The sequence below is a fragment of the Salvelinus fontinalis genome, chromosome 4, assembly GCF_029448725.1.
Source record: "Salvelinus fontinalis isolate EN_2023a chromosome 4, ASM2944872v1, whole genome shotgun sequence".
Lineage (NCBI taxonomy): Eukaryota > Metazoa > Chordata > Actinopteri > Salmoniformes > Salmonidae > Salvelinus > Salvelinus fontinalis.
The window spans coordinates 19,004,229-19,019,563 of record NC_074668.1 but is presented as its reverse complement, the minus strand read 5'-3'; positions in this window follow the sequence as shown (position 1 = coordinate 19,019,563).

Sequence of the window (15,335 nt, the reverse complement as noted above, 5' to 3'; positions counted from 1 at the left end):
TCTGAGCAAACGATTGTGAAACGAGTGTCCTTAGAAAACCTGAACAAATGTTGTCACCTATCCCAGATATAATGCTACAGCTTCAGCTTAACGAGCAAATATGACTTGGGTTCAATAACACCAGGTTGGTTATGAATTCCCTTTTTGACGACAATTGTGACACACATTGTGTTATAAGTATATGAACAATCACAGGTTTGTTGGTGTGGATATTCGATGCTTTGCCAGTACATCACTTCTGTGTCTATGGATAGAGTGCCTCATCTACTGGTTGACAAGGATATTGCATTTCTTCTTCTACCAGAGAAGTTCAACTGATAAAGTTCAGTTTGCCACAAGTGTTAACTAGAGACTACAGCATCAGCTAGTGTTGGTTCTTCAGAACAGCATGCAAAACAGCACGTAGGCTGCATGCATGCACACACACAACCTTTCCCCTGAATATAAAACATGAATAAAACTCTCTCTTTCCTCCACCAGAATATCTGATAATAAAACTCATTTTTTAATATTATTTAACTTTGCAAGTCAGTTAAAAACAAATTCTTATTTACAATGACGGCCTACACCGGCCAAATCAGGACTACGCAGTGCCAATTGTGCACCGCCCTATGGGATTCCCAATCACAGCCAGATGTGATACAGCCTGGATTTGAACCAGGGACTGTAGTGACACCTGCACTGAGATGCAGTGCCTCAGACCGCTGCGCCACTCAACACTGTGTCAACAATAGTCTTTGAAGAGAAATCCCCCTCCACCAACTTATTTAACACTGACTGAATACATTCATGTGCATAAAACAAAGTTAAAGACCTAGTTGTCTCAGATCAATGAAGGGGAGTGAACGAGGGCAGAGGGAAGGGAACATCCTCTTGAAGTGAAACGCTGCTAGGGTGTTATCAGGGCATATGGATGTTGTTCCAATTTATATCCAGAATCCAGTGTATCTGAGAAACGCATAAATACACACTGTTTCCCAGCATGCAACCTATTAATCAACATGATCCCCATTGTTCTGGCCTCAGTGATCATGGCTAGCGCTAGGGGTCAGCCTCTATGTGTGTGGATGTTAGACAGAGACTCCAACTGCAATCCTGGAGAGCTGAAGGGTGTGCAGGTTTTTGTTCCAGCCCAACACTGACACGCCTAATTCAACCTGATTCGCCCAGACTGGCAACTATGATTAGTTAATTAGTTGAATAAGGTATGTTTGTTCTGGGCTTTAACAAGAACCTACACTGTAGCACTCTTTGACCGGAGTTGGAGACTCCTGTGTTAGAGAGAAAGACCTGACACTGAGCTGTCTATCTGTCTACCCCCCTAGCCCTCGCGTGAGGCACCCATCCCATTGAGCTGCTGACCACCCGTGTGGTCAACAGAGTGGACGCCAAGCCCCACAGCTGGCCCTGGCAGGTACACTGACACCCCTATCTCCCTCTCTCTCTATAATCAATTACTATAATACTGGGTTACATTTACTGTATATAGAGCACTTTTCACCATAGGTCGTACTTCACACATCTTGTGAATTTGTATGGAGTAGCTCGCTCTATCCACCCTCAGTCTTTCTCATAATCACTTTCTTTTTGTCAAATGTCACCAATTCACATTTATTCTTTCTTTCTTTCTCTTTTTTTTTTTTTTTCTGACCATTTTACCTTCTCCAACCCTCCTACAGGGTGTTTGTTGGAATGCACAACTTGGTTGAGACTGAGGAAGGCTCCTAGGCCATCATCCCTAAAAAGCGTGTTGTCCATACGAAGTGGAGCCCCATCTTTGTGGCCTTAGGGTTGAAGTATGGCCCAAATTAGACAGGCTAGCACAACAAACCCTAAATGGTATACTAAGAAAACAGGTATTGACAATATAGGTCTGATGTGTTTATGAGTAGCCATATGTGCTTGCAGTACATCATAATATAATTGGTCTGACTATCCTTTCCTTCCACCTCTCTCTCTCTCTCTCTCTCTCTCATATTCTCTCTCTCTCTCTCTCTCTCTCTCTCTCTCTCTCTCTCTCTCTCTCTCTCTCTCTCTCTCTCTCTCTCTCATATTCTCTCTCTCATATTCTCTCTCTCTCTCTCTCTCTCTCTCTCTCTCTCTCTCTCTCTCTCTCTCTCTCTCTCTCTCTCTCTCTCTCTCTCTCTCTCTCTCTCTCTCTCTCTCTCTCTCTCTCTCTCTCTCTCTCTCTCTCTCTCTCCCTCCCTCGTTACATCACCGTCTGGGGCAGGCTCACCAGTAAGCCACTCTGTGTGTGCTCGTGCGTGTGTGTGTAGGGTAACTAACTGCAGTGTGACATCGGTGTGTGTTTTAACCTGCATCAGAGTCTGATGCCCAGGATGGACCACGGCACCTGCTCCAAGTCCGACTGGTGGGGCCTCGCTCTCAGGGCCACCATGGTGTTTGACGGAGGAGATGGCATTGTTGCTGGCTGGAACGTGAGTATCCATTGTGGATGCAAGAGAGAGAGAGAGACAGGGCAAGAGAGACAGGGCAAGAGAGACAGGGAGAGGGAGACAGGGAGAGAGAGACAGGGAGAGAGAGACAGGGAGAAAGACAGGGAGAGAGACAGGGAGAGAGACAGGGAGAGAGAGACGGGAGAGGGAGACAGGGAGAGAGAGACAGGGAGAGAGAGATAGGGAGAGAGAGACTGAGAGAGAGAGACTGAGAGAGAGACAGGGAGCGAGAGACAGGGAGAGAGACAGGGAGAAGGAGACAGGGAGAGAGAGACAGGGAGAGAGAGAGTATGTAGTGTGTATGTGAACTGTGTTTGTGCGTGACCGTACGTGTTGCTGTTTTTTGTTTGTGTTTGTGTGTGTGTGCATGTGAGTGTTTATGTGTGTGTCTGTGCGTGCATGTGTGTGTTTGTGTGTGTGTGTTTGTGTTGTGTACGTCTGACAGACAGCAAATTTTGTGTCAGGGCTAGGGTCCTTTTTCAGAATTTCCTCCTGACTGACGTGCCCAAAGTAGACTGCCTGTTACTCAGGCCCAGAAGCCAGGATATGCATATAATTGGTACCATTGGATAGAAAACTCTTTGAAGTTTGAGTTTTGGTACAAAGAGTCACAGTTGGAAATCAGTCTGTGGGCGCGCGACGAAGAAAACGCACACTTGACAATTTTACTTTTCTATTGAACATACTTCTTTCCGTATGAAATATTATAATGTAATTACATTTTAGGGTACCTGAGGATTGTATAGAAACGTAGTTTGACTTATTTTAACAAAGTTAAGTGGTAGCTTTTTGGATTCCTTTGTCTGCATGTTGAACGAGTTGATTACTGAAATCGATGGCGCCAACTTAACTGAATTTTTGGGAAGGTGGTCGTTATCTAACAAAACGACCATGCATGTTGTAGCTGGGACACTTGGGATTGCAAACAGAGGAAGATTTTCAAAAAGTAAGTGATTATTTAATTGCAATTTGTGATTTTATGAAGCCTGTGCTGGTTGAAAAATATGTTGATGTGGGGCGCCATCCTCAAACAATCAGACAATGCAGTTAGATAAACAATAATTTAAGCTTTTAACCAATATAAGATACTTGTATGTTCATAAATGTTTAATATTACGATTATTTATTGGAATTGCGCGCCCTCCAATTTCACCGGATGTTGTCGACAGGTGTTACTGACAGGACGCCAAGCCCTTAATTATTAAAGCCCTTCTCTCCACTGGTCCTATATGGGGACTCTGGTGGCCTTCTGAACCGCAAGAACCCAGAGGGACTATGGGAGGTCCACGATACTGCCAGTTTGTGTCTGGTCTGCAACTATGAGAATAAGCCTACAGTATTCACTTGCATCTCCAACTTCAATGACTGGATCGACCAGGTAAAAGAGAGATAAGCCATGTTCTCACACACAGGTCATTACAGTCTTAATGAACCCCTAGTCTCTAGGTGTAGAGTGTAAGCCTCTAGGGGGTGATATCTACTAAATAACATAAGGAATTGTTTTAAGATAGAATTAGGCCTTACTGATCAGCATGACGTTGGCGTCCTGGAAAATAAAAGGTTTCTTTTCAGATGGAGGTATTAATGGAAATGCATAAGGTGTTTGAATGACTTTTATTAGTTATTCTATAGTCATGAAACTTTCACAGAACCTGGAGGGGAAGGACTCCTTTCAAGTTTCTTTTTATGAAATCACCAAAGTGAGATACATGGTTTTGCTTGATGGAGGGAAAATATTTGCTGGAAATTTCTCCAAGGACTTGTCCTGTTCTATCTGTCTATTTTTTTCAGGCTATGATCAGCAACTAAAATGGAACAGAATGGTGAATTGACTACAATAAAAAAGGATTTAGAAAAATGGCTCTGTGATGTCTTTGTGCTTATTCTGTTATTTCAGGAATCATTTAATCTACTCCAGTTCACAAAACGTTCTAACAGTCACCACAAGATGTCCTCAGTCACTCATGATAAAAATAAAGGATTTCTATAAGATGTTTGCTTTGTGGGAGATATATATTCCTATACATTTATCTTCATACACACTTAAAAGCCCAGTGCAGTTAAAAATGTGATTTTCCTTTGTTTTAAATATATTTCCACACAATAAGGTTGGAATAATACTGTGAAATGGTGAAAATTATGATAATGCCCTTTTAGTGTAAGCTGTTTGAAAAGACCACCTCAAATTCCAGCCTGTTTTGGTGGCATGGAGTATTGGCCTGCCTGGTGACATCACCAGGAGATAATTTAGTCAATAGACCATTAAGAAAGAGAATTCCACACCTCTCTGCCAATAACAGCTAGTTTTCAGTTTTCCACCCCCCACTCAGACCAGTCCCAGACAGTCCTAGCAAAATTATTTTTAGAAAAATTACTCTTTGCTAAGAAGCAATTTTTTTCTTTTAAGTTACAATTTTAATTGAAAACAATCCCACTAAGGTACTTAATTGTTACCCAGAAATGATTTGATATCGAAATAAAATTGGCTTTGTGGAACTTTAATAATTTCACAATTCAAAATAAGTTGTTTTGTTCAGGCTGTTTACTTAATATTTGCTAATAGGAACGTTTTGAGACATTCCTCTGGACAATTTGTGAAGATTATATTCTTCTCGCACAATTTGGTCCTGTTTTAAGAACCATAAAATGGAACCCTGTATGTTCACCCCACTACAGATAGACATCGAGTTCTACACTTTATTCTGTCAGGCATATTCTGGGAATAAAGAGGTTTCATTAAAACCCTAATATGTTCTGGGTGAGCCAGGCTGAGGTATGCTCTCCTAACAGTCGTCTTTCATCTTCAGCTTTTGATGTGATTACACTACACAGAGTTGGCAGACAGGCTGTGGATGAGAAAGCCACAGAACAAAGGCAAGGGGAAATTAAGTTTAAATTTGAATTTAGTCTCTCTCTCTCTCTCTCTATCTCTTACTCACATACTGTATACACTCGCTTGCTCGTACACACACACACACCGACTTGCTGTGTTTTGACAGGGAAATTCGTATTTGAGGGAAGACTTATTGATAGGTAGACAATATGTCATGTCCGATTAGAGCAGGTCACTGTCACACCGACTGTGTTTGTGTGTGTATGTGTGTGCATGTGCGTGTGTGCATGTGCGTGCATATGATGTGTGTGTGTGAGTGCATACATGGAATTGATCAGTGTCTTAGTGTATGTTTCCTGTGTCTATGAGTGCACATAATAGTTGTAAACATATTTTGAAGCTACACATCAAGGGGTCAATTAAAGTCATTCAATACAAGAAGTATTACTTGCTGTTTGGTGTTTTCAATCAACAATAGCCTAAGCTAAACTGTTTGTGTGTAAACAAACCTATTTTGTGCTAAGCCCAAGCGGAATTTTAACTTTCTATTCTTCAAGAATATATAGGCCTAGACTACATAAACAATTCTACACACTGGTTGAATCAACGTTGTTTCCACGTCACCAAGGTGGAATGGATGTTGAATTGACCTCTGTGCCCAGTGTGTTATGACCAATGGACAGATCCCAGATCACACCTTTAAAATAGTTGATTGAATCTGTTGTTGGGTTTATCCTTCTTTTCCGGGGGAGATTTTGTCTGACGCGGGGTCTGGTCTGAAAAGAGCTTTGTCTTCAACCCCCCCACCCCACCCCACGCTCTGAAAGGAGCACGGGGGGACAGCTTGCCGCCTTGCATACTAAATGTGCAATGCCCGCCTCACCAATTCGTGCAATGACATGGCTGTTTTCATTTCAGGTGGCAGCATTTTAATGTCAGGAAGTTCACTATGATGATTTTCCAGGGCGTTATATATAACAGGACAGTGTATATTACAGTAGCCTATACACCACAGTGTGTGAGAGAGAAAGCCGTTGATGGGATGTTCTTGGAGTTAGCCTATAGGCTACTTCAAATAGATAAATCTCCTCTGTGCCTGAGCAGCGAAAGGGAGGGGAGGGAGAGAGGGAGTGTGCGACATCACAGTGATCCACATTGACAGTGACATCACTACTCAACTAACGGGTGGGACTTCGCAGGCTTTCTCATTCCAGCAGTGTGCTGTGGATATTGAATCACTACCTAACTGTCAGGAAAATGTGCCTGGTACTTGGTGGCAACTGCATTGTCAAACAATAATAATGCACTTTTGTGCCTTAACTTTTTTCCTGAGAAAAGAGAGTCTGCTCGACGTTGGATCTGTGCATATGTTGATTCCCGGATGGTGCGATCTGCTGAATGAAGCGGGAACGGGTGAGTGAGTGAGCGAGGGTTTGTGGGGTCATTTTTTAAGTGCCTATTGGTCTAAGTTATTGATGATGACTATCATTAGAATAGAACAAGTTGAACAACAGAAGCACAAAATGTTTTTCTCCGATTTCCCACACTGTGACGGAAACTGTAATTTATAAAGCGGTTTTAGGTATTATCAACAGTAAAATACTCTGAAATGTTTTACTGCAGCATACTGTAAATGATGGTACACTGTGGGAAATTTGCTGTATTTACAATGGTGCTGTAATTCCACCCCACAGAATACAGTACCATACCAAATCTATGGATTGCTAAAAATCTTTAGACCACTAGTGGGTGCATGGTATTGTTGTTTCTGGCTCATTAACCCTTTACACTAGTGGGAATTGGCCTACATGGATACATTGAATTAATATGATTTTATTAGGATCCCTATTAGCCGAAGCCAATGGTGACAGCTAGTCTTCCTGGGGTCCGACACATAACCAAAAAGACATTACTGACTAAATACTTTACAAATTACATACATTTAAAAACATTAACATGTAGTGTGCATGTGTGTGTATCTATCAGTTACACATACATGTCAATACAAACACACATAAAGTAGGTCACATGGGGGAGAGGAGTTGTGCCGTGAGGTATTGCTGTATTTGTTTTAAAAAACGGATTTGCTGACCACTTACACTATATGAGATGGAAGGGAGTTCCATGCACTCATGGCTCTGTATAATACTGTACGATTCCTTGAATTTGTTCTGGACCTGGGGACTGTGAAAAGACCCCTGGTGGCATGTCTAATGGGGTAAGTGTGGGTGTCAGTGCTGTGTGTAAGTTGACTATGCAAGCAAATTGGAATTTCCAACACATTGTTTCTTATAAAAACAAGAAGTTTATCCACAAATCTTAGCCAAGAGAGACTGGCATGCATGGTATTGATATTAGCCCTCTGACTATAATGAAGAGCAAAACATGCCGGTCTGTTCTGGGCCAGCTGCAGCTTAACTAGGTCCTTCTTTGCAGGACTTGACCATATGAATGGATAATAATCCAGATAAAACTTAACCCTGCAGGACTTGCTTTGTGGAGTGTGGTGTCAAAAAGCCAGAGCATCTCTTTATCACAGACAGACTTCTCCCCATCTTTACAACCATTGAATCTATATGTTTTGACCATGACAGTTTACAATCTAAGGTAACAACAATAAATGTAGTCTCCTCAACTTGCTCAACAGCCACACCATTCATTACCAGATTCAGCTGAGGTCTAGAACTGAAGGAATGATTTGTACCAAATACAATGCTCTTAGTTTTAGAGGTGTTCAGGACCAGTTTATTATTGGACATTAATTCTAAAACTGACTGCAACTCTTTGTTTAGGGTTGTAGTGATTTCACTAGCTGTGGTTGCTGATGCAGATAAGGACGAATCATCAGAATACATAGACACACAAGCTTTGTTTAATGCCAGTGGCAGGTCATTGGTAAAAATAGAGTAGAGGGCCAAAAGAGCTGCCCTACAATACATCACATTTTACATGTTTAACTTGAAAGAAGCTTCCATTAAAGAAACCCTTATGTGTTCTATCAGAAAGATACAGTGCCTTCATAAAGTATTCATACCCCTTGACTTCTTCCACAATTTGTCATGTTACAGTCTGAATTCAAAATGTCTACACACAATATCCCATAATGACGAAGTGAAAACATGTTTTTTGATTATTTTTGCACATTTCTTGAAAATGAAATAGAATAATATCTCATTTACATAAGTATTCACACCCCTGATTCAATACTTTGTAGAAGCACCTTTGGCAAGGATACCCAGCTGTGAGTCTTTCTGGGTAAGTCTCTAAGAGCTTTCCACACCTGGATTGTGCAATATTTGCCCATTATTTAAATCGGTGGTTGATCATTGCTAGATAATCATTTTCAGGTCTTGCCATAGATTCAAGTAGATTTAAGTCAAAACTGTAACCCGGCCACTCAGGAACATTCACTCTTTCTTAGTAAGCAACTCCACTGTAGATTAGACTTGTGTTTTAAGTTACTGTCTTGTTGAAAGGTGAATTCATCTCGCAGTGTCTACAGTCTCTGGTGGAAAGCAGACTGAGACAGGTTTTCCTTTAGAATTTTGCCTGTGATTAGTTCCATTCCGTTTATTTTTTATCCTGAAAAATTCCCCAGTCCTTAACGATTACAAGCATACCCATAACATGATGCCGACACCACTATGCTTGAAAATATGGAGAGTGGTACTCAGTCATGTGTTGTATTGGATTTGTCCCAATTTCAGAATGGTTATCTATCTCTGGGAATCTCAATGCCACCCACTATGCAGATGTGATGTGATTAGAACCTTAGGTCTGCATGGTGACTCATTCATTATTCACTTCCACTACTCTATTTCCCATGCCTCATTATCTTTCAATAACACACACGCACGCATGCACACACACACACACACACACACACACACACACACACACACACACACACACACACACACACACACACACACACACACACACACACACACACACACACACACACACACACACACACAGAGATAGACTCTTATTGTTTGGTTGTGTCCAGAGAACACAATCTAATCCCCTCATCCACATCCAGCCCCACCCCATTCTAACAAACTCTTGTTGTCCATAGCCATTGCATAACAGTCAGCAGTGGGTTTCTCACTGTATTGACCCTATGGTATTGACCATGTCTGGGGGTGAGGGGACCGGCCTATATCCTGCACTTTGGACTCACTCGTGACTGTAATCAAATTGACATTCCCTCAGTCAGTCTGTCTGTCCCTAGTTACACCTGAGGCCTATTCAGGATGGTAGCAAATAGATAGAAAAGCTTTATGTAGTACAGATATGAATGCCTGTCATGTAGAATAGGGAATCATGTTAGCTCTATTCATTGCATTTCTATCTGCAACATTTTGAAAATGTTACCTCACTGAAAATACACCTGGTCTTTCAACCAGCATGCAATTCCTCCACATCAACACCAGTGGCACCACTGACAGTCTTACAGGGGTGGGCAACTCCAGTCCTCGAGGGCCTGAGTGGTGTTACACTTTTTCTCCATCCCTAGCAAACACAGCTGATTAAACTAATGTCATTTTAAACTGAAGATCACGATTAGATGATTATTGGAGTCAGGTGTGTTATCTGGAGCTGGGGCAAAACTGTGACACCAATCAGGCCCCCGAGGACTGGAATTGTGCATCCCTGGAACAGGACGTGTGTCATCCTCATTAGATCCAATACACACCAGTCCACCAAGTAGGATCCCCAAAATAATGAATGACTGATGTGTGAAACATGATGTGAGATGATCATTAACTATGTGCTACTACTTTGCATTCTCCTCTACCACAGTTCAGATCAGCAGTGAACAGACTCAAGAATGAATGTATATTGATGCAAACCATTTGGCTTTCCATACTGTATGTTGCACATGAAATGACTCCTCTAAATGATAACCTCCAATGCCATTTCAACCTGCTGCTCTCTTCTTTTCTGTCTGTCTCCAGTCAGATGTTCATCGAATCTCCTCTTTCTCCTGTACTCTCTGTGATACCATGTGGTCTCATTTCCCCTCTCATCGGTAATAGTTTTACAGAACATTCTGGCAGAGAGCTGACAGGGAAATTGTGCCGAAAAACAGTTTAGAGCTTGTTTGGATCTTCCGTGGTGTGATGCCACATCCAAGAAACCCCACCCATTCTCATTGGTATAAAATTAACTCTATTACCAGGAGTCAATCAAGTGCAACATTGCCACGACCCTTATTCAAAAAAATACCTGTCTTGATTACGATTGGCTGAGAGTGGCAGGGAGAGAGGAGAGAAGTTTGAAATGAGTTTGCCTCACTCAGTAGTTGCATGGAGAAATGTGTGGCCTCATTGGAATGCATTGTAGAGGGATGCATAGCGAGATGAATGAGTTGGTTCTCTATATTGAAGTGTGATTGGAATATCATTCACTGACACAGAAACCATCACACACTCACTCAGACACACACATACAGGCCCAGGTTGATATCAACACATTCACAAACCTGCATCTAAACACACAGTCACTCAGACACACACATACAGGCCCAGGTTGATGTCAACACATTCACAACCCTGCATCTAAACACACAGTCACTCAGACACACACATACAGGCCCAGGTTGATGTCAACACATTCACAACCCTGCATCTAAACACACAGTCACTCAGACACACACATACAGGCCCAGGTTGATATCAACACATTCACAACCCTGCATCTAAACACACAGTCACTCAGACACACACATACAGGCCCAGGTTGATGTCAACACATTCACAACCCTGCATCTAAACACACAGTCACTCAGACACACACATACAGGCCCAGGTTGATGTCAACTGTCACGACTTCTGCCGAAGTCGTTGCCTCTCCTTGTCCGGGCGGTGTTCGGCGGTCGACTTCACCGGTCTTCTAGCCATCATCGATCCATTTTTCATTTTCCATTGGTTTTGTCTTGTCTTCCCACACACCTGTTGTCAATCCCATTTATTACCTGTTGTGTATTTAACCCTCTGTTTCCCTTCATGTGTTTGTCAGAGATTGTTCGTTGTCAAGTGTTGTGTTGTTTGTGTATAGGTGTGCGATGGTTCTTCGTACCCAGATTTTGTATGATATTTTTTAGTGAGTGTTATGGAGCTAATTACTGGGACTTTTATTAAAGTACTCCATGCTACACTCTATTTTGACTCTCCTGCGCCTGACTTCCTCTGCCACTTATACACGCCGCTGTGACATCAACACATTCACAACCCTGCATCTAAACACACACTCACAGGGTCCACTACACAAACAAATAAGAATTTGCGATTAGATTACATATTTATAATATCTGTAGATTACATTTGGACATGTTTTAAGTATTGTGGACTCTTAAGAAGACTGCTTTCAGTGTTTGAATCAAGTTCAATGACATCTATTGCTCTTAAGACACCTCATGTAGAATCAGCTGTTAGTGATATGGTCATCCATCCCCAGTTAAAACCTGTAGTGTGCTAGTCTGGCCTGGAGAACAGGTCCCCTTAGGAAAGAGCATGATCACCTAGAGTACATTGTCCCCGCACCGGAAGGTCCGGACCCGGGGAAAGACTGCCCATTATCTCAGCGTGTACTATATGTGTGTGTGTAAGACGGTTGTTCACATAGGTGCATCTACATGTTTAAAATGTGCGTGTACATGTTCATGCATTAAATCTCACATTTTCCTCTTTGCTCAGGGGCCACTTGTTGGGGCTAACACGAGGGACAGCAGAGTATGAAGCCCACAGCGGACCGGGGACTAGGATGTGCCAGTAAACCTCTGAGTCGGGCTTGAGCGGAACTTGGAGGATTTGTATTCACAGAACTTGAAATTTAGTGTGAACCAGGACGTTGACTATGGAGACAGAGCTGAGCACTGGTCTCTCTGCATGGACCATCATGGCCATTGTTTGTAACTCTGTAGTGGGCGTCCTCACCCTTATCCTCTTCGTCATCCTCTACAGGGCCTGCAAGGTGCCCTCTTGCCAAGAGAGGTCAGCAGTACTGACAGTAGCCCGGGAGCAGCAGAGGGGCAAGCAGAAATGCTTACTGACTACAGCCTGATTATGGACGTACAGAGGAAAAACACTTCTTGGCCAAACAGACTGCCACTGACTGTTAACTAACACAATGAGTGAACACTAAAAAACGAATGTTTCGGGGTCCTTATCTGTCAAGTCATTCTCTCCATCGATCTCTCTATCACCCTCTCCCCACACCTCTTTCTTTCTGCCTCTCTTTGTCTCTCCCTGCCACATTACGTAAACAAAAACACCAGCATAAATCCTCTTATCTCCTTGGCTCTGCTCTGAGACTGTCCATCTGTCAGTCTGTTTACACTCAGCAGTCTGGCCTCCCCCTGCTCATCTGCACTAAACCACAATCTGGGGAATGAGGACAAGGGTAAATGAGAAAGGAAATGAGGAGAGAGAGAGGGATGGAGAGAGAGAGGGAAAGAGAACAGCCCTCATCTCATCAGAGACAACTTGATGTTGACTAACTGGAGAAATAATGATGCCAGGGATAGTGAAATAGACCACAAGAGAGACAGAGCAGAGAGGGAGATAGAGAGATAGATGCGGAACAAAGGAGGGACGTGAAAGTGGAAGAGGGAAAAGGATGTTTTGATGAGGTGTTGTTTACTGAAAGAACGCTCAAGGCCCTCTGTGACTTCGAAGTCTCCAGCACCCACAGATCAACTCTCAAGGGTTTATGAAAAACAACGACTGAGGGAAATTAAAGGGACACTTTCATATGTCTGTCTGCCACTGAATGGGCTCCTATAAAACACAAAAGTGTTGTTATTTATAGACAAGCTTCCAAAGGAGTGACACTCAAAGAGATAATGAGACTCAATGTGACTATTTTAAAAAGTCTCCTGTAGCTAACGGTGGTGTGACGCAGAAAATCAAAATGACTTCCTGAAACAGATGGATCTACCATGTATTGTGCCATGTCATTCAGCATTCCATACATGTAATTATGACTGTGATGCTGTTCTGTGAATCATGGACATAATGTTTTATTTTCATTGTATTTTTTATTAACTCAATAAAATGTTTTACTTTTGTGTACCTTTGGGGATGTATATTACTGACCTACATAAATCATGTCACCACAACTAGCACAAAATAACAACCATAACATTGTCCTCACAGTGCATGATTATCCATCACAATATGGGGAGCAAAGTGCAACTATTGCAACCATTAGTGTGCGTCACTGCTGTAGGTGCTTAAAGTTGCTGAATTAGCCTGAATTATCTTTGGAAACCTATGAAAAAACAACTGTGCATGCATGTTCTCACCGCTCATTAATATTTCAGGACCTCTGAGCTCCGCAGGTCATTCAGTGTCTCACCTTCACAAGTGCTCCAGCAACTCCTGATTTACAAATGAAGCACTGCTACTGGAGGATACACAGTCAGGCCATAGCAATGAGTTAATAAGCCTTGTAGCCTATACACACACATACACAGGTTAACATCTTCCACACAGCATTAAGGCTTCATGACAACTAACCTGTTATGAGATTTGATTCCTCGATTGATCTTTCTCTCTTTTGAGATACCCTAGCAAACCTCCTAATCTATATTACTAGAACACTGCTTGAGAGTGCAGTGGAGTTCCTCCCTTACAGTGGACATCTCATCCATTGCCTCCTTGGTTCCATCGCTCTTCCTCTATCTCTCTACACAACTGTCTTATCTTTGATCCCAACCTGTTCTTTTGACATTCCTGACTCCTTGACCGTTTGCTTGCGAGCTTGCAGTCGATAGAGTCTGACTGGTGTCTCTAACTCCTCTACACTCCATAGCTTTGAGCCCTTACTTCTGTGTGTGAACGGAACAGTCTACAGAGTACCTCAGACAGAATGTCAGAGGCCTTTGGTGACTTGTTGTTCTGCTGCTTGGCAGTATTTCACTCACCCGAGGCTGGGGTGAATTCTCTTTCTTTTCTCTCTCTCTCTCTCTTTCTCTCTCTTTCCTTCTCTCTTTCTCTCTTTATTCTCTCAGAGGACCTGAACCGTAGGACCATGCATCAAGACTACCTGGCCTGATGAGTCCTTGCTGACCACAGTCCACCTGGTCATGCTGCTGCTCCCGTTTCAACTGTTCTGCCTGCGGCTATGGTACCCTGACCTATTCACTGGATGTGCTACCTAGTCCAGGACCTACTGTTTTGGACTCTCTCTCTCTCTCCCCAGCACCTGCTGTCTCTAACTCTGAATGATCGGCTATGAAAAGCCAACTGCCTGAGGTGCTGACCTGTTGCACCCTCTACAACCATTGTGATTATTATTATCTGACCCTGCTGGTTATCTACAAACGTTTGAACATCTTGGCCATGTTCTGTTATAATCTCCACCTGGCACAGCCAGAAGAGGACTGGCCACCCCTCAGAGCCTGGTTCCTCTCTAGGTTTCTTCCTAGGTTCTGTCCTTTCTAGTTTTTCCTAGACACTGTGCTTCTACATCTGCATTGCTTGCTGTTTGGGGTTTTAGGCTGGGTTTCTGTATAATCACTTTGTGACATCGGCTGATGTTAAAAGGGCTTTATAAATAGATTTGATTGATTGATTGATTGGTGGCACCTTCATTGGGGAAGACAAGCTCATAATAATGACTGAAACAGAATGCATGGAATGGTATCAAACACATGGTATCAAACACATGGTATCAAACACATGGTATCAAACACATGGTATCAAACACATGGTATCAAACTCATGGTATCAAACACATGGTATCAAACACATGGTATCAAACACATGGTATCAAACACATGGTATCAAACACATGGTATCAAACTCATGGTATCAAACACATGGTATCAAACACATGGTATCAAACACATGGTATCAAACACATGGTATCAAACACATGGTATCAAGCACATGGTTTGATACTATTCCATTCATTCCATTCCAGACAATATTATCATCTGTCCTCCCCTCAGCAGCCTCCTGTGGTTTCACTAGATGAGCATGTTTATCAGAGAGGAGTCTCTCCACAGCTGTCCCCTCAACCACCTCTACTACAGT